Below are 23,663 nucleotides of genomic sequence, written 5' to 3'. Positions count from 1 at the left end.
TCCTTCTCTGGAGAAATGTGTGCTGTGGCAAGAGAGTGAAGGTTGCAGAATGGGATATGGGGGGAAGTTCAACTGGATGCTTCCTCAGGCTTCTACAATCCTGAACTCTTAGAACTAGGAAGAATGTCTGTTAGGAATATTGCCTTCTCCCCTACATTGCAGTCCCCAAAAAGGGAGCAAGCCCATATTCCCCCAACCTCAGACTGAACACATCTAGTGATGGGGAACCCATTGTCTGGATGGCAGGTGTGTTAGTCCTCAGCAAATATAGTGAGTCAGAACTGCTCAACACATAGCATTTCTCTTTTGAAACAAGGGTATATGAGGGGAGAGTAATTCCCAGTTTACTCTCTTAGGGATTTTCAGAAAATTGACTTATTTAATAAAATAAGTCAAGTTTGGGCTGATAGGCCTCATTCAAATGGAATGTGATGGCTCTGGAGCAAGGATCAGAGGAATTTATGGCTTCAGCCATATCCTTTGTTGCTGAGTTTATCTTGCTTTAATAAATGCTGTCATGTTATATACACAATGTGCTGTTCCAGATCATAAGAACTGTTGAATGCAGTTCAGCCATAGCAACGCTCTCCTGGCTGTATAAATCCAAACAAACGGGCTCCCTGTAGCAACCAGGCCTCTAATTGGAGGCGTACCTCTCCACTGGCTGCTGACTTGTAAGTCTCTAAACCCAAGCCCTATTCCCTCTACAGAACTGTGGATGTACCTAAGCTTGAAGGTATTCCCCACAAGCCACACAAGAATCACATTCGGATTGGTGAAGAAGCCACATCAAACAGGAGTCAGTAATAACCCAAATGGGGACAGGGCAGGCAACAGGGTCTGAGGCTATGGCATTCAAAGACCACAGTCTCTAGTGTAAGCTAATCATTTCTCAAACGTGTCCTTCAACCTCTGGTTCTGTGGCTTGGCTCAGGAAACCTCCTCCATCTTGAAAGTTCTCTTAAAATTCCACTTCACCCTTAAGGCTGGGCCCTACCCCTGCCCCCACGAAACAGTCGAGATACCTCTATTAGGAAGTAATTGCCAGGGTGTTCGACCTTCCCTTTGTTCCTTCTCTCATCTGCTCCCCTTCTCCCTGCTCTGTGCACTTCCAGACCACCCTATTTGGATTGCATCCATGATTCCCGGCTTCCAGGTGGATGTCAAAATGGGAGGAGCCAGCAGGACATTGAAGGGAGGAGGCCAGGAGTGGGGGTGGGTCTGGACACTTGTTGCCCAGCTCCGTCTATACAGCATCACAGTGGGCTGTCAGCATCTATATAAGAGAGCCATAGCCACTGTCAACTGGCTGTCTCCATGCAACTCTCTCTTCAGGTTTAGAAAACTGCTCTCTCACTTGCTCCCTCTAGCCTAGGAATGGTCATGGCACCCTAGCTACTGCTAGACTTGCGGACGTGTGCTAGCCTCTGAGGCTCTACTCCACCCTGCCCACACCTTTTGGAAAAGCCCCTCTCCTTTAACTCTCCTCAGGGACCCCGGCAGGCTCTCCCATCCCTGGAAGCACTGAGTGCCACTGTTAGAGCTGCCTGCTGGCCTTATCCATTACGATTTCTACTTCCTGCCTCTCTTCCTATAGTAATTATTGGTCATTTAATAGCTTCCCAGCATCCAAACACCTTTCCAGTTTTAGGAGATTTGAGAACCTTACCTCCCAGCAAGGAAGCCATAGAGGAAAATACTCTTTTCCTCCTCTCCTTGATAGCCAGGGCATGGGCACGTAACTTGGGCTTTGCTAATTGGATGCCCACAGAGGGACTTCTAACCTTTAGCAAGGAATGCAAAACAAACAGTGTAGGAGACTGGCTCCCCCATAGAATCTAGTAATGGGGCCATCTATCCGTGGGATCTGTGGCCCAGCACCATGCAGGGTACAGCCATGTCTCTCTCTAATGGTGACAGCTATTTCCAGCAGTGACAAAGGCAGACTGGTTGATGGTTCCTGCTACCTGGCTTCCTTTGATTCCTGATAATTTTCTGTGCCTGCTTCTTCAAACTTTCTGTCAATTTTATGAGCATCCTGATATCCTACCAGAAAATTCCTTTTCTGCTTAGGTAGTCCTAGATTATTTCAGGTGCTTGAAGCCAGATACCTTGGCTGACACTTTCCTCCCTAGACCATGAGCCCATGATATTTACTGACCCTCTTGTAGTCCCAGCACTGTGTTTGACACTTTAAATATCCAAAGTCTTCTAAACATCACAGTCACCTGTGAGACAAATCAAACTATTCCATGTCATGTAGAAAACTAGGCCTCAGAGGGGTCAGGTGGCTTCTCGCAGCCACGCCACTGGCGTCAGACCAAGATTCACAGCCAGGCTGTCTGATTCCAAAATCCAAGTTCTTTTCAGTGAAGATATCGTATTCATTTCAAACAAGCCACACTATATGGAAAACAGTACTTTATTCATTTCACAAATGCTTGTGGAGCACCTCCCGTGTGGATTTGTCAGTGAAAAAAAGACGAAGAGGTCCCTGCGGTCACAGCATTTATATTCTAACAAAAAACAATTAACGATGAATGTAATAAATGCCCAAATTAAATGGTATATTCAAGGGTAGCAAGCACTGTGGGAAAAAAGGACAAAGGGGACCAGGGTAAGGAGACAGGGTTTCAGTATTGAAGTAGGGTGGTCACACAGGGTGGGCCTGTGAGAAACCCTAAGGAGGCACAGAAGATGTGCTCAATGAATATTTGTTGCATTGAATTCGTGCTCATTTCTTTCCTTCTGAGGAAGCAGCAGTCCAGAGGAGGTTGGGGATTGCCCCAAGCACCACAGCAACCGGGCAGGAGATTCTGATGAAAACCCAGGCTACATACTCTTCTGCAGTGTGGCATGACTGTCTGTTCTCCAGAAGGAGACACACCTTGCAGATTCTTCCTCACTGAGCCTCCTATGACCTGTATGGTCTCAAAACTGCTGGCTACACAGCCCATTCCTTCCCCATTCTCATCTTGCCCCACCCCAGCTTGTCTTCCCACCATGCCTTGCCTAAGCCTGGAAAATCCGAGAGCTCCTTGTGGGCTGTGCTCATCGGTCCCCTTCTCCTAAGATTCTCAGTTCTCTTTTCACTTAAAAATCAGTGTTGAGCACCTCCCCGCTTATGCTCAGCACTATGTGAGCAAAATAACCACATTACTTGCCTCCGTGCAGCCTCTGTGCCCCGGAGAGGTCAGTGACAAACACATGATCAGACAAGCAAATGTGTGATTACAAACTGAGGGCTGTGCTTTGAAAGCAAATGTAAAAAGCTATGAAGACATCTAAAGGGGATCTGATGAGGAAGGCTCTCTGAGGAAAAGGCATTTGAACCCAGATCCAAAGAGCTAGTAGGAGTTAACCAGGTGAAGGAAGCGGGAGAGGCAGAAGGCAGAAGGCAGGTATCTCTACAGTCCTGTGGCTGTCATGCTGTGCACAGAGAAAGCCAGAGGCATAGGTGCAAAAGATGCATCGTGGAAGATGAGGTTTCAGGAGTCAGTAGGAACCCAGCCATGCAGATCTTCCTGGTCCAGAATAAAAATTTTGCTCTTTTTCTCCAATACAATGGAAAGCTACCGAGAAGTTTCCAGGAGGAGAGCATTGTGATCACGTCTGTTTTTTTAAGTCACCTTTTTTGTTGCATTTGGATTTTGGCTGGGAGGTGCAAAGTGGGAAGAGACCTGTGAGGAGGCTACTGCAGGAATCCAGGCGAAAGGTGACGGAACTTGGCTAAGTGTGGTGTCGTGTAGACAGAGCTATGGTTCTGAGAGATATTTAGAAAGTAAAACTCATGGGACTTACAACCCCAGAGAGCTCTCTATGTCCCCACCCTTGTTCCTGAGCAGCCCTCAACTCCTATAGTTAATTTTTCCTGGATGTGGGTGTCAGTTTTAATTGAGGCGGGCTAGTTAGGGATATGGGAAACTGGAATCAGGGGCCCATTAACTCCTGGAGCTGTAGTTTAGGGTGGGGAAGGAATCGGGAAGCCTCCTTCAAGGTGACTGCAGCTAGAAACGAAGAACGGTGGTAAGGCCAAGGGGAGGCTTGGGGCTGGACACAAGGGATGAAGGCATGGGGAGGAGAGGTGAAGGTGGAGGTAGGCCCTTGCCTTGAAGGCTTGGGGTCCTGGAGCCCAGCTGAGAGTTGCCAAGAGTTTTCAGCCCCAGATGGCATCATCAAAATTGCTCCTTAGAAAGCCTGCTTCATCAGTAGAAATGCATCTGCCCCCGGCCACCTGTGCCCCCTGGCCTCCATGGGGTACCAGGGGTGCCCTGCATGTGCCTGCTGCCCAGGTTTGGGCTGGCAGGACATATTAGCAACCAGCAGAGGGCTCACTCCCCTCATCCTCTTCCCTCCCTAGGGAGCTCCCAAAGGAATGACAATCTCTGGAAAGTAAGTAGAAAAAGGCTTTCTTGAGAGTTGTTTCAATCCCACCAGGATGTAACATAGATTTCAATATTTTACAGGACAATAAAACCACACACATGCAGTCAAAATAAGCAGCTCCGGCTGGGTGCGGTGGCTCACGCCTGTAATTCCAACACTTTGGGAGGCCAGGGCGGATCATTTGAGGTCAGGAGTTGGAGACCAGCCTGGCCAACATGGTGAAAGCCCATCTCCACTAAAAATACAAAAGTTAGCCGGGCATGGTGGTGCATGCCTGTAATCCCAGCTACTCGGGAGGGTGAGGCAGGAGAATCGCTTGAACCCAAGAGGCAGAGGATGCAGTGAGCCGAGGTTGTACCACTGCACTCCAACCTGAGAAACAGAGCGAGACTCAGTCAAAAAAAAAAAGTTCCCACATTTGCCCGCACATTTGCAACTACAGGTTAAGAAATTGTTTCTCAGAGTAGTGAAATGACTTCCCCCAAGTTCACTCAGCCTCCAGGTGTCAGAGTTGGGTTCTCCGACTCCTTAAGTCACAATGCCTTGAGGAACATCCATCTGCACATTTATTCTTTTCTTCACTCTTCCGTTTAGGACACTCAGAGCACCTTCCATTTACTGGTTCCTTCATAACACTTTACAGTTTGCAAAGCCAATGTGATTATAACAATTTATTTACAGTCACCATCTTTGTAGGGAGAGCTGAGCTCAAATCCCATGTTTTCCAGTTACGGAATCATCTTGGTCTAATTGATTAATTCTTCTGAGCATCCGTCAAAATGATCATGAAGAGTACCCACCCTGATAAGAATCTGTGATAGTTTAAAAGAGAAAACGGATGGCATCTTGTCTTGAGAAAATGCTGTCAACACAGATTTCCCTAAAAATTGAAAGACAAACTAAACATTTGGGTAAAAACATCCTCAAGTCAACCAGCAGATGGCAGCCTCCACCCGGCTTCGGGAGGGCACTAACTGGGCACTCCTGGTAGATGTGTTGAAGTGGATGGGGCAGATGACTACTGGACTTCTTCGGCTCATAGACACCTTTAGGTAAACAACTTTGCCTTCATGCTAATTCTTCTCTTCATAAGAGGCTAGAACCCTTCCCAGAAATGGGAAGGAACTTGGCAGGCCTCCTCTTATGTTCTTGACTCCCCATCTGCTACACAAAAATGAGCACCCCCACCCCACCGCCTCACTGATCACCTCTTGCAGATGTACACTGGGGTGGGGGCACAGGAACATGAGACACAGGGAGTTTCTGGCCTTTCTAAAGTTTCAGTCCCACCAGGATGTAACGTAGATTTCAATATTTTACAAGAAAATAAAACCACACACATGCAGTCAAAATAAGCAACTCTGGCTGGGTGCGGTGGCTCACGCCTATAATCCCAGCACTGTTCTAAAGTTCTAAAGTTGGCCTGTTCTAAAGTTCAAGGACTACCAGCCTTTGTCTAACATGTTTAAGGCCTCCATCGTATCCATGCCCCGTTACTCATTAACCTGATTTGCCAGCCCCTCATTGTTGGTTGTGAAGGCCCAGCATGCACATTTTTTGTTGTTCTGTGCTTGTTCCTTTGGCTTGTTTCTGGCCCCTTAGCAAGAAGACTTTGATCCTCCCTCCCTGCCACTTAACTCACTAGCACATCTAAAAATGTGCACTTGCTCCTGTTGCTATTGCTTCTGTCTTCCTTTTCATCTCTGAAGTCTGGTTTAGGTGGTGATCCTTGTGGATTATTCTAAGCAGCTTGTGCAACATTGAGAATAAAGTCAAGGGCCTTATGTCCCTAGCACTTGCCTCCTAGAGCCAGTCTATGCCCCCAAAGAGCTGTAGAGTGATCCTGTAGGAACACTGAGCTGTGATCTACCACTCCGCTGCTGACCCCCTCCAATGCCGGCCTTATGGCTCAGAGGAAAGTGGCCTGAGACATCACAGTAGCCTCCAAGGCCTATAGTCCCTGACCTCAACCCCTCTCTCATGATACTCTAGGCACACTGCCTCCCTGCTGTTTCAAACCCAGCAAGCACACTCCCACAGCAAACCCTTCTCCTGGAATACTCTTTCCTCTAACACATGCATGGCTCACTCTCTCATTTCTTTCAGCCATCTCCAACGTCATCTCCTCAGTGAGACCACCCTCATCATCCTACATAAACACACACACATCACACCTATACGTGTAAAATCACACTCACATATACGCACACACACAACCCTCCCCATTCCCAGTACTCATAGGGCATTTTCCACCTGACACACTACTGGCTTACCTATTTATGTGCATGCTTTCTAGGAGTCAAGCTCCATGAGAGCTGGCACTTTGTGTGTTTCGCCTCTGTCGTGTCCCCAGCACCCAGAACAGAGCCTGTTCTATTATTTCTTAATCATTACGTGTTGACTGAATATATGACCTAAGAGGAGAATGCAGCCTTCTGTAGCCTCACTTATTGTCTATTCAATTTGTTGAGTGCCAACTATATTCCCAGATCATCATTTTAAAGCTGAAACAAACTCAGAAAGGAAGTGGTTTTCCTGAAGCCACCAGGTAATCATTGTAGATTTGAATTCAGTTCCCACTCACCCACACCATGAACTCAACAGACAGGAGCCTAAGAATGTAATTTAAAGAAACAGCAAAGGAATTGTTCTACCAAGAACTGACAGAGGCAGCCTCTACTAAGGAAGGACAAGTTAATGGGCAGAGATTGTTTGACAACTGAGAGATCCAGTAGGCTATTTAGAGAAAAAAGTACCATAAATATCAGTCTTTTCAAAAACAGAACCTGTTATATTTCCAACCAGAATAACTTCTCCAGGGACTTCATACGTGGTCTCTTGGGGAGCATTCTTCCAATTTAGGACAGAGGTCCCTACCAGCCAGCTACACCGAGAATCACCATTTCTCATGGATCAGTGGGAAAGGGGGCAAAATTAATTGACCTTTCAAGGCTTTGATTTACCATCTTTAACTAAAATAGATTACTCAGATGATGGAGGGAGAGAGCAAGGGGGAATTCCCCAGGTACGGTAGGAGCATAGCTACAGTGGATTCACTTGATTATGTTCTGAAGAGCTTCTCCAATAAAGGCCTCTGTTTCCCAGTGTAAAATGAAGCTTTGATTATTGCCAGAGGCATCAGCTTTTCATGTATTTTTCTACCAGGGCCTTCTGAGCAGCCAGCAAAGAACAAGGCAGAGCAGATCTTCTGGGTATGAAAGTGGTTTGGGAAAGAGACACAGTAGACCCAGCTCAGCAGGAGCTGAGGACCACTCTCCACCTGGACACCCTTCAGGTGAGCATCAGAGTCAGATTTGAAAAATGTGTCTCCACCAAAAAGTCACATTCAAAGGTATCAAAGAGGCTTCAACTCAGTGCTCCTCTTTCTTTTGTAAGTGTTGGTTAGCTCCAGAGCAGGCTGCGGTGTTCAGCACTCCATCTCCAATGCTGCATCCCCAGTACATAGCACTTGAACATAGTAGTTGCACAAATAAGATCTCTTTGTTAAGAAATAAATGTACAGTAACTGCCTGGAAGTTATTGGAAAGGATTCGGGGATCACAACCAGGCCTACCAGGAAAGAAGTTTCCACTCAATTAATATATGTGTCTTACTAATATATTTGTCATCCTAGAATGGAGCATATTTAGACCACCAGGATAGTGAGAAACCAGAAACTCCACCTCTTTAGAAAGAAAAATGGAATAATAAGTAGGGACATAGTCTCTGTCTTAAAAACTCTGAACATCTGTCATGGAAAGGAGAGAACAGACATACTCTACTGTGTGACAGAGAAGAACTAGGATCTGATGGTGAAATCTATAAGGGAACAAACTGCACTCCAATAAGAAAAGAACTTTGGGCCGGGCACGGTGGCTCATACCTGTAATCCCAGCACTTTGGGATGCTGAGGCGGGTGGATCACAAGGTCAGGAGATTGAGACCATCCTGGCTAACATGATGAAACCTCGTCTCTACTAAAAATACAGAAAATTAGCCAGGCGCGTTGGCGGATGCCTATAGTCCCAGCTACTCAGGAGGCTGAGGCAAGAGAATGGCATGAACCCAGAAGGTAGAGATTGCAGTGAGATGAGATTGCATCACTGCACTCCAGCCTGGGCGAAAAAGCAAGACTCCGTCTCAATAATAATAATAGGCCGGGCGCGGTGGCTCAAGCCTGTAATCCCAGCACTTTGGGAGGCCGAGATGGGCGGATCACGAGGTCAGGAGATCGAGACCATCCTGGCTAACACAATGAAACCCCGTCTCCACTAAAAATACAAAAAAAATTAGCCGGGCGTGGTGGCGGCGCCTGTAGTCCCAGCTACTCGGGAGGCTGAGGCAGGAGAATGGCGGGAACCCGGGAGGCCGAGCTTGCAGTGAGCCGAGATCGCGCCACTGCACTCCAGCCTGGGCGACAGAGCGAGACTCCACCTCAAAAAAAATAAATAAATAATAATAATAATAATAATAATAATAATAATAATGAAAAAAGAAAAGAACTCTGAATAACCAAAGCCAAGCAAAGAATAAACAAGCTGTTATAGAAGTGATACTGGAAGATATTGGAAGAACTCTAGGTCTTGGGGGTGGTTCAGACATTGAATAAAGTGGTATTGTAATGTTCCCTCCAGCCCTTAAGTGTGCTTACCTCTTGTTGAGTTAGTTGTTGCGTGCAAGCTCTCAAAAACGTTTCTATTCCAGGTTTTCAGTCTCCAGCCTGAGTTTCAAATGCAACAAAAGGAAGGACAATCATGGAAGAGACAAGACACCACAAAACACAGATGTTATTCTTAAGAAGATGACTCCTGGGGGAGACAGAAAGGGGAATAAACACAGAAGTGTCGACTGTTCCTCTGCACAGGCAGAGTCCTTCCCTCAGGGAACATGCTGGGAAGGATCCATAATTGCAAGTTGACAAAATCCTAAACCTTCTAAAAATTCAGGGTTTAATTAGTTTCTCCAAAGCAAGTACCTTACTGGAAAAGAAATCTGCAGCCTTGGCCATGTTCTATTGCAGGAGAATCTCACTGCCTCTTCGGTCAGGATAATTTCTGCAAGAGATTGTTCCAGGCAAAACTTCACTTTTAGATGAGCCTGTCTAAACTTGACTTAGAGAGTTACAAGAGTCTTTAGTGTAAAAAGAGATATGATGTTATGATAGCATCCAGCCCCCAGCCTCAGTCACCACTGAATCCTTTTCTTTTTCCCCACATAATTCCCAAGGGCATTCAAATGAAACTTAAATGGCTGGATGTATATCATGTAATACACGTCTTCAAAACTAAGGCTTGAGATTGGGTTATACCCAAGACTTCTGGGCATGGAGTCAGGAAATTGCCTCTTTGACCAGATTGAGGGTGTGTTGGAGGCAGGAATCATTCCTTAGCCATTCTTTGTATCAGCAGTACCTGGCAAAGATGATAGCAATATGCAAAGTCAATGAATGAATTAATTGATGGGTGGTTTGAAGTCCTGGTTCTGCTATGAAAGTAGCCATGTGACTTTGGTCACGTTACACAATGTCTCTGAGATACAATTTTTTTCATATATAAATCAGAAATAAGAATAACTATTTCATGTGACTGCAACAAATGCAGTGGTGTATATAAAGTGTCTCAGTCTGTGTCTGGCATATAATCGGTGCCCAGTAAATGGTATCTCCCTTGACTCTCTACAAACATCCTTCACACAACATAAATGATCAATAACCATTTGACTGGCTGCTTAATAAGTGGAACTAGTACGAATGCTCTCAGTTAATTTAGGAGGAAGAGCAGACAGATTAGGTCGAGTGCCTTGGGTCATGCAGTTGCTTTATGGAGGAGTTTGAGGACAGAGGGAAGGAAGCAAATGTAAGATTTAAGTATATCTCTGCTAAGTATGAGATAGCACTTTGCAGCCAACACTTGTATTTGTGTTTCATTTATACTACGATTTCTGCTTTGGTTATTTGCATTCCATAAGGCAAAGTCCTTGATCTTCCAGAGGTTCACATTTTTAACAGCTATTCATAGTAAAACTAAACAAGGAGATACAATAAACTGTACTCAAAGTCATTTATACTTAAGGGAACCACATGGTAGATTCCTACAGTATCTGCCCCACCAAGCCCCCAAAGAATTTATTTCTGCAAATGAATGTATATTTGATTCTGTAATCAGGGAGTGAATATGTGTCAACCAGCTCCTTAGCTGCAGGGAAAGTAAGAACAAACTCACTGGCCACTTATTCCAATCATCACATCTATGTCTACGGCATAATTTGTTCTAGTTTCTCCCACTGGTCTCTGTTCTCTTTTTCATCCCAATGATTGAAGTTTGCTTTCTCTTTAATCCATAAACCATTGCAAATCCTTCTGCAAAAACATACTATAGAAGAATATTAAAAACATGAAATTGCTTACAGATTACCACTTTTAAAAAGATATGTGACTTCTTTTCCTAAGATTCACCATCTTTAAATGCATGATGATGCTAAAAGTAATAACATCAAACACTTATCACAGTTCCTGACATATGCCAGCACTTTTGTAAGTGTTTCTCATGTAAAAACTCACTTAATCCTCATGAAAATCCTATCAGGCAAGTAGTATTATTATCTCCATTATACAAAGAAGGAAACTGTGACACAGAGAGGTTAATTTTAAAACTACACCATTGAGGACATGCACCACTTAATACAATTAGGATTAAAATGGAGCGCTTTCATTTAGAACCCCATCATCTCGGAGCTGTGAAGATGGCTATGAACATAATCCATACACTGTTAATGGTGCAAAAAAGTCAGCCCACACAGTTCGGATACAAATGGTAATGATAAGGAGTAAATCCCATTTTCCTTCTACCGTGGAAATTCCACCATCAGAAACTGCAGAACCTGACTGCAGCAAGGGAAAAAGCTGAGAAGAGAGGTCACTTCGTGCTGCAATTCTGCTTGAAGGAGAAACAAACCTACAGGATGAAAGGACAAGCACCCAAATGTCTTCTCTGCCTGCAAGTCAGGCACATCATTCTGCAGGCTCCTCCTGAAGAATGGAGATTTTTTTTTTTTTCTGCAGCATGGGGGAATTGAGACAGGGATTATGAGGTCACTGTAAAGGGAAACCTGCAGCCTCAGCTCCTGACCACAGTCTGGAGGGTGACTCACACTGTATTCAGACAAGCAGATCTTGCTGAGCTGGCCTAATGGAGAAATGGCTCTCACCAGCAGCTTGGAAACTGTAGTCCACAGAAGGCATACACTGCTGTTCTCCAGTTCGGTGTCTCCTGAATCCCAGGGGCCACTGAAAGCTGCATACAAAGTGTCTACCGAAGCCATTTTTCTTTGCAACAACACTCAGAAGAACCTATTTCCCGGTCTGAGAGTCTCGTTGCCTTCAGAGTTTGGAAACAAACTGCAACCAGATGGACATATATCTTCACTGAGTTGTGTAAGGAAGTGGTCAGTTCTCCCACCCTTCCATGGCCGCACTGAGGGAACAAAACCCCATACAGAGAAGTGCTGTTACATAGGCCTAAACCAGGACCAGAAGAAGCATCTTTTCCATTCCCAAGAGAGCTTCCTATCAGCCCAACATTGTCTGCAAATAACACCAAGCTGTCTGGTCGCCTCCTGATTTGCTCCCCTCACCTCTTGACATCTTCTACTCTAACATCTGATAATCAACTAAAGCTTTAGCACTCCTTTTGCACCTGCTAACTGGACTGGCCTTGGTATCTTACACCTCTTTTTTCTTTTTCTTTTTTTTTTTTTTTTTTTTTGAGATAGAGTTTCGCTCTGTCACCCAGGCTGGAGTGCAATGGGGACATCTCTGCTCACTGCAACCTCCACCTCCCGGGTTGAAGGGATTATCCTGCCTCAGCCTCCCGAGTAGCTGGGATTACAGGTGCCTGCCACCACGTCAGGGTAATTTTTTTTTTTAGTAGAGATGGGGTTTCACCATGTTGGCCAGGCTAGTCTTGAACTCCTGACCTCAGGTGATCCACCCAACTTGGCCTCCCAAAGTGCAAGGATTACAAACCTGAGCCACTGTACTCGGCACCTCTTTTTACATAATGACCCCAGTCAAAGTCTGGTGTGTCTTGTTTAAACCTATCCCAAGACCTATATACACTTGTGGGCTGATAGATTTTAAGCATCACTAGCTAGGCTGCTAGAAAAGGGTTGCAGGAAGGAAATTGCATGGGATGGAGTAACCACAGGTTGGCACCTACAAATAGTAGGTCAAGAAAGAACTCTCTGAAAAGGTAACATGAACCTAGACCTTCAATGTGGTCCGTGGCATAGTTAATGCACAAAGCCTGGGGAGGAAGCATCTTGCTAAGTAAAATGGCTTCTGCCAACACTTTTATGTGCATATCATCTCTGGTTTCAGAGCCGATGCAGTGGTCAGGTTCTCCTTCAAGCACGTGCCTCTAAGGCTCTCCACTTCTCTGCCTTAGGGCTTTCTCAAGAGTATGGGAAGCCCACTCAGATCTGAGCCAGAAATATTTTCAAAGTGGAACATCAGCTAGTGAGGGAGAAGACCAGTGGACGAATGTCCCAGGCTTCTACAGGACAATTCAGAGGGGGCCTCATGGGGATCCATGGTTGCACAGAGCAGGAACTAATTGAGCATACCACATATTGGCTTTTCCTCCATCCCTGTCTTACCCTCACTCCTGGTCCCTCGCCCCTATATCCTGGGGCACCTCCTAAGCCCTTGTCTCAGGCTCTGCCTTAGGCCTGATAAGCTGAGGCAGAAGCTCACTGTGGTTACACAGTGAGAACCAGGAGCATGTCCATAGGAGACCAAATCAGCGAGGTCTATGTGGGCCAAACAGTGAACAGCCTCAGGAAAAGCTTTACATTTCAATCCTCAGTACCCAGGTGGTCAAGGTGATGGAGCCCACCATGGGAATCCAGCAGACAGGGTTGGAGAGTGCTGTAGCGGGGCATAGGATCTGGCCTCACCAGGGCTACATAGTCTTTAGGTCTCAACTAAGATGACTAAGGCTTAGGGCAGGAATTGAGACTAGCAGGAAAGGGACACTGAGCCAGAAGGCTGCTCATAGAAACAGGGCCAACAGGGAAGCCACAAGATGCAGGTCTGACTCAACCATTATGCAAGAACCCAGAACTCATCTCTAGCACATTGGATATGGCATGAAAATAACCGCAACTTTCCTGAATGCTGCCTATTTACAGTCAGTCTGCTAAGCAGTTTTCATAATGAGCTCACTTAGACTTCAAAACTACCTTATAAGTTATTCTCCCCATTTATAGATGAAGAAATTGAGGCCACTAAACTCTAGAATGAAGGTTTAATCCAGAGTTACTGGATTCCAAATTCCATGCTCAAGACAACCAACTACCCTGCCAGGGTCTGATGGTGCTGCAGCAAGGTTCAAGGTTAGTGACTGGCCACCAAGATATAAGCTTGATGGCTGAAGGTGGGAAGGCCTGGGAAAGGTAGGAACTGACCCTCAGTGTCAAAGTGCACACACAACATGGGTCCACTGGCACCGCCTGAAAGGAGATATTTCCTTTGCCACAGACTAAGTCCTGACAGGACACAACACAACTATCTTCCCATTTACGAAGGAATGTTTCTCAAATTTGTCTTCTACTTTCAAAGCCATAAGGGAAAGGACACCAGGTAGGGGCGAGCAGGATGCTTGGCTACATGTCATGTAAAAAAGAAACCACAGCCATCCTTATATTTGCACAATATGCACCCATTTACAAAAAAAATTCTAGCATCTGAACTCACAGCCCTAGGGGTGGGCAGAGCAGGCTATATAATTCCCACTTCAGAGAGGAGCAACCTGAGGAGCAGAGATGTTGAGAGGCAGAACGGTGTGGTAGAAATACCAGTCATTGGACATGAAACCAGGAATGCCTGCTCTAGTCTAAGCTCCACCCCAGACTCGCCTGGACTCACCATGGGCTTCCTATACTTGCTGGTGCTGACTTTATGGACTGCATGTTGGAGAGGGAAGAGTCCAAAGATGGAAAGAGCATTCCTGAACAGTTGCACAGAGCAGAGATCAAACACAACAGAAGCAATGAGCAAACAATACATTTTTATAGTGTTATGCCATTGAGCTTATGGAGCTGTTTGCAGTTAGCCTACCCTGACTAATATATTCCTTCTGCAGCCAAGCCTGCTTTCTCCTCTGACTTTAGTCCAGCAAATTTAGCATCCTTTGGAGATTCTATCCAGTGCTTTCTAAGTTGGATTTCACTGATAGAATGTTCCTTGGTTCCTGGACCCTGATCCTTGTTCAGTCTCTTCTCTATTACTCTGAATATCAGTAAGAAGGCAGACCCACACATTACCCAGCTCTCCTCCCTGGTGGAGGAGAGCCAGTTCCATCAGATAATCTAAAAGACTAATCACAGGGCACCAGATCCAGTCCCAGGAGACCCGGGGCTGACTCAGCTTCTAATGCACTTTGTCTCCTTATCCATGTGTCATTCACTCCATCTCTAAAATGAAGAGGTTGACCTCACTCATACCAAAGCATCCTGCTAACATTTTAGGATTCTAACACATAGACTCAAAGCACAAGAGAGAAGGATGTGAGTTAATTAGTCAAAGCTGTGAGATAATTAATGAAGGTAATTTCCCCAGACTCTGAGAGGAAAAAAATTATATCGAAGGGGAGAGAATTGTTCAAGCTGATGTCATGTTTATGAAGGCAAAAGATCAGAATGTTTCCACGGCACATGTCCAGTGGTTTGAGAGGTAGCAAATGAGAATGGAGAGGCCCTAGGTGCTGGATTTGGGCAGGTCTGGGTTCAGTTCTCACCCTTACTCCTTACTGGCCGTGTCTCACTCTGTCACCTAGGCTGGAGTGCAGTGGCGTGATCTTGGCTCACTGCAACCTCCGTCTACCGGATTCAAGTGATTCTCCTGAGTCAGCCTCCTGAGTAGCTGGAACTACAGGTGCACACCACCATGTCCACCTAATTGTTTTGTTGTTGTTGTTGTTGTTGTTGTTGTTTTTGTTTGTTTGTGTGGTTTTTGTATTTTTAGTAGAAACGGGGTTTCACCATGTTGGCCAGGCTGGTCTTGACCTCCTGACCTCAAGTGATCCATCTGCCTCAGTTTCCCAAATGTTTCACCTTTCTAAGCCTCAGTTTCCTCACTTGTAAAGTGGTACATCTCAGAAAGTTGTGGTCATTAAATGCAACCCTGTGAGTAATGCACATAGTAAGTTGCAGAAGGGAATTCCCTTTACTCTCATCATGCCAGGGTGAGGATGAAGCTGTTTTGTGAAATCAGAGAGGGATACAGGCATTTCATTTTTGCCTGTATTTATTCATTTATTTCAAAATCATATGTCAGACACTGGCAATACAGAGATGAATAAAGCATGGCTCCTGACCTCAAGGAACTCTAGGTGGACAGACAGGGACATACCCAAATTATTGAGCTCCTAGTGTGATAACTACCTCATACAAGTATGAGAAAGCCAGGCTTTCCCATTCCAGAAGCATACCAAAGGTAGACACATACAGATGTTCATAGAAACATATACAGAGACGTCCACCGGAATTACAGCTATAAATTTTAAGCAATTGAAAAAAACCAAATGTCCATCAATAGGAGATCAAATAAAATGTAGCAGATGAATAACTAGAATCATTAACATGTAGTCTTTAAAGCTAAGATTAAGTGAAAAATGCAGTGACCAATGCAAATGCAGTTGGATGCCATTTAATTAAATTTTGAAACACACAATGTTTTGTATTTTTCATAGATGCATGCATGTGTGTGATTTGTGCGCATAAAACCATATATTTTTAATGAACTAGAATCCACGTCAAATTATGAACCTCGTTGTTTCTGGGAAAGGTAGAAGGAAAATGAGTCCAGGGATCATGGTCAAAAGAAACAGTATTTTCATCTGCAATGTTTTCCTGATGTTTTTAAACATCAGAGGAAAATATGATAAGGCTAGAAGGAAATACGATAAGATCTTAGCATTTGTTAATTTGGATAGTGGCAATATGTGTGAATGATCGTATTATGAGTGCTTTTCTGTATTTTTTATAAGTTTCTCAAAATAAAAGTTATGAAGTATAGCAGTGGGTCATACAAAGAAGTGATGAAAGTGTCCTTTATCTGTCAGCCTAAGTTGACTTTAAGGAAACCTCAGAAGGCCCTGGCTAGAGAACATGATCGAGGCAGGTTAGCCAGTGGTGATGAAGGCTCTTGGGGACTGTCAGTTTACCACAATGACAATGTACAGGAGACAGCACAAAGAGTTCGGTTTGAAGTTACAAAGACCTGGTTTTCAAACTTCTGTATTTACCACTTAACAGTGCGACAAGTTCACAAATGTACCCACACTTCAACTCTGATATGTATTGCTTTGTCTAATGAATCTAAGCCTTCATTTCAGTTAGCAGATAAAAGTGTGGACTTTAAATTCTATATGGTTTAGCCAGGTGCGATGGCTCACACCTATAATCCCAGCACTTTAGGAGTCCAAGTGGGAGGACTGCCCAAGCCCAGGAGTTTGAGAGCAGCCTGAGCAAGACCTCCTCTCTACTGAAAATAAAAAAATAAAAAATAGCTGGACTTGGTGGTGTGCATCTCCTTTCCCAGCTATTTGGGAGGCTGAGGTGGGAGGATCACTTGTAGTGAGCTGTGATAATGCCCTGCACTCCAGCCTAGGTGAAAGAGTGAGACCCTGTCTCAAAAATAAAAAGTAAAAAAAATAAAAATGAATTCTATATAGTTTATTCTTAGTTTGAGCCAATAATTTTAAATAGTTCCTTTAAGAACTTTTTATTCTCTCTAAAAAAAAAATAATAAAGTCCAATCTATGGTTTTTCTTCCAGCCATCACCAACTCCTCTCCTTGGTGCCTTCTGTAGGTTGGAGCCCTGAGTCACAGAGCCTGTTGAATGCTGGTGTCAGAAGGAACATTGTTGAGCTAATTGCATCTGCCCTGCTAGTGTTTGCAACTGAACTCTTCAGCAGATGAAACTTAGAGTCTGCTGTCTCTTTTTGGGCAAAGTGTAGGTGCTCCCTGGCTACCTCAGCCACACTACTTCCAGACCTTTCTGGGGACTTTCCATGAATCCATTCAGCCTCAGGTCAGATGGTTTGTTGTCTGTGCAGCCTTTACTACAGAGCCACTTTGGCCCTGCTATGGTGAGACCCTCTAATGAGCATCATACCCCTAGAAGCTCTCAGCTGCTTCTAGGTCTTGTCCACGGCACACAGGAACCAAGAGCAGTTTGAGAAAGCTAAACTTGAGCCTTTCTTGGCGTGGCAGGCACTACACTGCCATGTTCTTTGGGGGAGCTGCCTGATATTACTGCAGCATCCTGTGAAGTGGCTTTGCCTGGCAGCTCCCCAAGCAGAGTAGAAGCAAGAACCACCCTCTGTTCTGGATGCCTGTTTCATTTATCTTAAGCACTTTTCCTTTGTTGTTCAAATGCCCAGGCAGTTACAAACTAGAACACAGGATGGTTCCGACCTCTCTTTCCTCCCGCTCTGCCTTCTCCTTTCCGTAAAACCCTAGGCTGCTGTGATGGCTAATTTTATGTGTCAATGGAACTAGGCCACAGTACCTAGATATTCGGTCAAACGTGTCTGGATGTTGCCGTGAAGCTATTTTCTAGATAAGATTGATATTAAATCAGTAGATTTTGAGTAAAACAGATGACCCTCCATAATGTGGGTGATCCAATCAGTTGAAGGCCTTAAGAAAAACTTTGCCTTCTCTTGAGGAAGGAGGAATTCTGCCAGCAAATGGCCTCCAGACTTGAGGTACACCATCAACTCTTCTCTGGGTCTCTAGTGGGCCAAGATTTGGGATTTGCCAGCCTTCATAATCATGTGAGTCAGTTATTAAACACCTCCTGAACTCTCCCTCCCTTTCTCTCTCTCTCTCTCTCTCTCTCTCTGAATATTCTCTGAATATTCAATGCATTCTGTTTCCATTGTGTGTGTGTGTATGTGTGTGTGTGTGTGTGTGTGTGTATATATCTGTGTGTGTGTATATATATATCTGTGTGTGTGTGTGTGTATATATATGTGTGTGTGTGTGTGTGTGTGTATATATATATATATATATATATCTCCCACTGGTTCTGTTTCTCTGGAGAACCCTGACTAATACCGCTTGAGCCAACCTCATGCTGAGCCTTAATGGTATACAGAGGTAAATGTTGAGGAGTCCTCTGGGCTTAACATTTGATGTGATAAATGAAAGATAAACGAATTCAGCAGATTATTTTCTTCTCTATAAGAACCAGTTTGAGGCCAGGCGTGGTGGCTCACGCCTGTAATCCCAGCATTTTGGGAGACCGAGGGGGAAGGATCAAGAGGTCAGGAGATCGAGATCATACTGGCTAACATGGTGAAACCCCGTCTCTAATAAAAATACAAAAAAATTAACCAGTCATGGTGGAATGCACCTGTGGTCCCAGCTACTCAGGCGGCTGAGGCAGGAGAATGGCATGAACCCGGGAGGCGGACTTTGCAGTGAGCCAAGATCACACCACTGAACTCCAGCCTGGGCAACAGAATGAAACTCCGTCTCACAAAAAAAAAAAAAAAAAAAAAAAAAAAAACCGTTTGCAAGGATATGGTTTTGCTAAGGAGGTCAATACCTGTTCTCTGGAATAATGAACTTGAAGGAGGTAGGAGGTTGCCAGGAAACTATGACTAAAAGAGAAAAATTCTAATTTATTATTACAATTTTTACCACCATTACATTATGTTATCTTGGACACATCTTTTCATCTCTGAGCTTCTATTTGTTTCACACAGTTGTGAGAATGTGCTTATAAAAGATGTGGCTTCCTCAAAGATCTAGAACTAGAAATACCATTTGACCCAGCAATTCCATTACTGGGTATATACCCAAAAGAATACAAATCATCATATTACAAATTACATTCATGCGTATGTTCATTGCAGCACTATTCACAATAGCAAAGACATGGAATCAACACACATGCCCATCAACGATAGACTGGATAAAGAATATGTGACACATATACACCATGGAATACTATGCAGCCATAAAAAGGAATGAGATCATGTCCTTTGCAGGGACATGGATGGAGCTGGAAGCCATTATCCTCAGCAAACTAACACAGAAACAGAAAACCAGACACCACATGTTCTCATTCATAAGTGGGAGCTGAACAATGAGAACACATGGGCACAGGGAGTGGAATAACACACACTGGAGCTTGTCGGGGGGTGGGGTGCAGGGAGGAAGAGCATTAGGAAAAATATCTAATGCATGCTGGGCTTAATACCTAGGTAATGGGTTGATAGGTGCAGCAAACCACCATGACACATGTTTACCTACGCAACAAACCTGCACGATCTGTACATTTACCCCAGAACTAAAAATAAAAATTTTTTAAAAAGATATGGCATACTGCCTGATGCACAATTAGAGGTATAATTAGTCCTCAATTAGTCAGAGGTATAATTATAACCACTAGCATTAATGCTTATGTTTTTGATATTTTGCCATGTGCCAGTCACAATGCTAAGTTTAATTGGGATCATGAGTCTAGGGTCTAAGGTTTGGAAGGGGTGATGTGGTCAGAGTTCAGTGGCCACAGGTGAGGTCATATGGCGTGCATATGCACAACAATACAGTTTAGACGGCCAGACCTTGGCTGAGTTATAAGATCCAGGTAGGTGGTAAAGTAGGGATTAGCATGTAGTCAACTATGATGGGACAGGTGATTTGTGGTCATTGGAATCAGAGTTGAGAAATGGAGAGTAATGACTACTACTCCTTCCCACATCTCTTTTCTCGAATTATATGATTCTGCTAAACTTGCCTTCGATCCCAAAAGACATTTGTGCTGGCACCAGCTTTACCATCTGCCCTGCTGAGTAAGGAGCGAACGTTCAAGCAGCTTCACCCATGGAGTATAAGGAGGATGGGAAATTCCCCTGGAAGCCCAAAGTGAACCGAGGCCAAACTCTGGGCTTTTTCTGAGCAAACATTTTGAGAGAAACCAAAGTGATGATGATATAGAACAACTGGGGCTGTCCCCTTGCACCGAAGCAAGACTGATGAAAACACAGGGATTAGTACAGATGATTCATTGCCAGTCCTTTCCCTGAGAGTGTTTGCTAGTGGCGACCCAATAAATACCGGATCTCCAAAAGCGCTGACAATTCGCAGACCGGGCTTGGGAGTTACAGAAATCACTTCCGAAATTGGTGGGAGGAAAAAGCGAGGTATGGAGACACGGGGGCGTATCCCTCTTCCAGAATTCATGTTCCTTCCTTTGGTAAGATACTTTCCTCCTCTTAAGTGTGGGTGACTCTAGAATCTAGATGAATGGTGCCTGAGATCCCAACCTTGCATCCCTCCTGCGTGGGTGGGAATTCATGTTCCTCTGTGAGTTCCGTCTCTGACACCGATGAGGAGGGGTGGGAAGCTGTGGAGGCAAGAGGGGTAGCTGCCTCACCTCTGATAATTAATAGTGAGGAAAAACTAAAGGTCTCTGGAGTGCTGCTTCAAACAGAACCTACAGTGAACAGAGCTTAAGGCAGTATTCTGTTCAGTATCTTGACTGTCATGGTGGATCCACAAATCTACATGTGTGATAAATGTATAGAAGTAAACACAGAAAAAGAGAGACAGAGGAAAGAGAACGAGTTAAACAGGGGACATCTACGTAAGACCAGTGGATTGCATCGATCTCAACATCCTGGTCTTAATTTCCTATTGTGCTATAGTTTGGCAAGATAATACCATTGGGGGGAAAAGGGCAAGGAGTACACAGATTTTTTCTGTATTATTTCTATCTTTAAAAACAGTTTTATTGTTTTTTATTGATTCAAATACCATACAATTCACTCATTCAAAGTCTCAATGCAATGGCTTTTAGTGTATTCACAGAGTTGTGTGTCTATCACCCCAATCAATTGTAGAGCATTTTCATTATCACAAAAAGAAACCCCTTACTCCTTAGCCATTACTTTCCGACCCCACCATTTCCCAAGCCCTAGGCCACTGCTAATCTACTTTCTGTCTCTGCAGATTTGCCTATTGTGTAAATTTCATACAAGAAGAGTCATGAAATATGTGGTCCTTTATAACTGACTTATTTTACTGAGCATTTATTGTACCATGTGTCAAAGTTTCATTTCTTTTTATTGCTAAATTATTATCCATTGTATTTGTTTATTCCTCATTCGACAGACATTTTTGGGTTTTTCCAATTTTTGGCTACTATGGATAATGCAACTATGAATATTCATGTACAGGTCTTTGAGTGGACATATGTTTTCAGTTGCCTTATGTATATACTTAGGAGTGAAATTGCCGAATCTATGGTAACTAACTCTACATTTAACCTTTTGACAAACTGTCAGACTGTTTTCCAAAACATCTGCATCATTTTACATACCCATTATTGGAATGAGGATTCCAATTTCTCCATATTCTCATCAACATTTGTTATTATTAGTCTTTTTTATTATAACCACCCGATGGGTGTGAAGTGGTATCTTATTGTGGTTTTAATTTGCATTTCTCTGATGGCTAATGAGGTTGAGCATGTTTTCATGTGCTTATTGGCCACTTGTGTATTTTCTTTGGAAGAATATCTATTCCAACTCGTTGCCCACCTTTTAATTAGGTTATTCATCTTTTCATTATTTCTTATAATTGCATGTGAATTTATAATTAACTCAATAAAAATTTCCATTTAAAAAAAAAAAGGGTGTTGGGGGAAAATGGAAGGGAATTCAGAGGAAAAAAGTACAGTCATGCATCACACTCAACTCTGAAAAATCCATCATTTGGCAATTTTGTTATTGTACAAACATCATAGAGTGCACTCACACTAACCTAGATGATATAGCCTACTACAAACCTAGGCTATATGGTCTAGCCTTTTGCTCCTAGACTACAAACCCGTATAGCATGTTACTCAGCTGAATACTGTAGGTCATTGTAACATGATGGTAAGTACTTATGTATCTAAGCAAAGAAAAAGTACAGTAAAACTAAAGTACAAAAGATTTTAAAATGGCACACTTGTATAGGGCGCTTACCATGAATGGAGCTTGCAGGACTGGGAGTTGCTCTGTTGGTGAATGAGGGGTGAGTGAACATGAATGTCTAGCACATTACCGTACGTGACTGCAGATTTTATGAATACTGTATACTTAGGCTATGCTAAATTTATGTTTTAAACTTTTTCTTTCTTCAGTAAGTTAACCTTAACTTACTATAACATTTTCACATTATAAACTTTGTAATTTTTTTAAAACTTTTTGAGTCTTTTGTAAAATACTTAGTGTAAAACAAACACATTATACAGTTGTACAAAAATGGTTGATTTCTTTATATCCTTATTCTATAAACTTTTTCTATTTTTTATTTTTTTACTTTTAAAACTTTTTGTTAAAAACTAAGATACAAATACGCACATTAGGTTAGGCCTACACAGGGTCAGGATGATTAATATCACTGTCTTCTGCCTCCACGCCTTGTCCTGCTAGAAGGTCTTCAGGGGCGATAACATACATGAAGCTGTCTCTCCTATGATAAAAATGCCTCATTCTGGAATACCTCCTGAAGGACCTACCTGAGGCTGTTTTACAGTTAACATTTGTTAAAAGAAGTAAGAGGAGTATACTCTAAAATAATGATAAAAACGTTAGCAAATGTGTCCACCAGCACCACAGTTGTTTTTTATAATTACCGCATATCAAGTGTTACATATATACCGAATATTTTTATACAGCTGGCAGTGAAGTGGGTTTGTTTACACCAGCATCACCATGAACACAAAAGTAATGCGTTCTGCTGCAAGGTTACAACGGCTAAGACATCACTAAGGAATAGAAATTTTTCAGCTCCGTTATGATCTTGTGGAACCATCATGTATGTGGTCCGTTGTTGACGGAAACATCATTAGGTGGTGCATGACTATATTTCACTGGAGAAGACAAACAGATGACAACTCAGCACATGAAAAGATGCTCAACATCATTAGCCATTAGGGAAATGTAAATTCAAACCATGATGAGGTCTAGCGACACACCTATCAAAACAGCTAAAATAAAAAGTAGTGAAAGGAAACAAAGGTTGGTGAGGCTGCAGAGGAACTGGGTCTCTCATGACTGCTGATGGAGGTGTAAAATAGTACGGCCATTCTGGAAACAGTCTAGAAGTTTCTCATAAAACAAAATGTGGACTGCCATACAACCCAGTAATTGTGCCCTTAGGCATTCATCCCAGAGAAATGAAAAGTTATATTCACACAAAAACCTGTGCA

This window comes from Macaca nemestrina, chromosome 14 (assembly GCF_043159975.1).
Source record: "Macaca nemestrina isolate mMacNem1 chromosome 14, mMacNem.hap1, whole genome shotgun sequence".
In the NCBI taxonomy this organism is placed as follows: domain Eukaryota; kingdom Metazoa; phylum Chordata; class Mammalia; order Primates; family Cercopithecidae; genus Macaca; species Macaca nemestrina.
This window is presented reverse-complemented; position numbering follows the sequence as displayed.